Source organism: Octodon degus, unplaced genomic scaffold, assembly GCF_000260255.1.
Source record: "Octodon degus isolate 3935 unplaced genomic scaffold, OctDeg1.0 scaffold00019, whole genome shotgun sequence".
Lineage (NCBI taxonomy): Eukaryota > Metazoa > Chordata > Mammalia > Rodentia > Octodontidae > Octodon > Octodon degus.
This window is the reverse complement of record NW_004524595.1, coordinates 3,351,612-3,352,267: the sequence shown is the minus strand read 5'-3', so window position 1 is coordinate 3,352,267 and position 656 is coordinate 3,351,612.

The following is a 656-nucleotide window of genomic DNA, read 5'->3' as shown; positions in this document are numbered from 1 at the left end:
TTCTTTCTTTCTTTCCCACTCTGGCCCTTTTCTAGCTCTGCCCCTGCAACCTCTATGCCCACTGCTGCTTTTCATCTATGCCACACTGCTTAAACTCCAGGGTCCTTACATGGTAGTTGTTCCTGCTGGAAATCATCAGTCCTCCCCAAGCTACCCTCTGATATTTACAAGGCTACATTCTTACGTTACCCAGCTTACTGCTCACTTATCATTTCCTCCAAGTATGGAAAACAGCATGCCAGAGAACCATCCTTTTTTTTGCCTAAGAAGTTTCTCGGTGAACTTTTGGTATTAGAAATTGCAAAGCCCTAGGTAAATACTGAGCTGAAACAATTGTCCTAGCCCCCTCCTACTAGAATATCAGCTTGATGAGGAAAAAAAAAAAACCCTTTATTTTGTTTTCTGCTGTAGCCTCAGCACATATCACAATGCCTGTACAGAGTAGATGCTCAATAAATACATACTGAATAAATACATAAGGTTTTCTGTGTCAAATAGTATCAAAAGCTCAAAATTTCTCCAACTTAGTATTGCAATTCTTTCTGGACCTCCTCTTAATTCCCCCACATACTTCCTACAACTTCCTCTGATTCGTGGTCTGTTCCAGGTATTCCAGAATTTCAAACTTCACCAGAAACAATCCTTTTCCAAGAGGA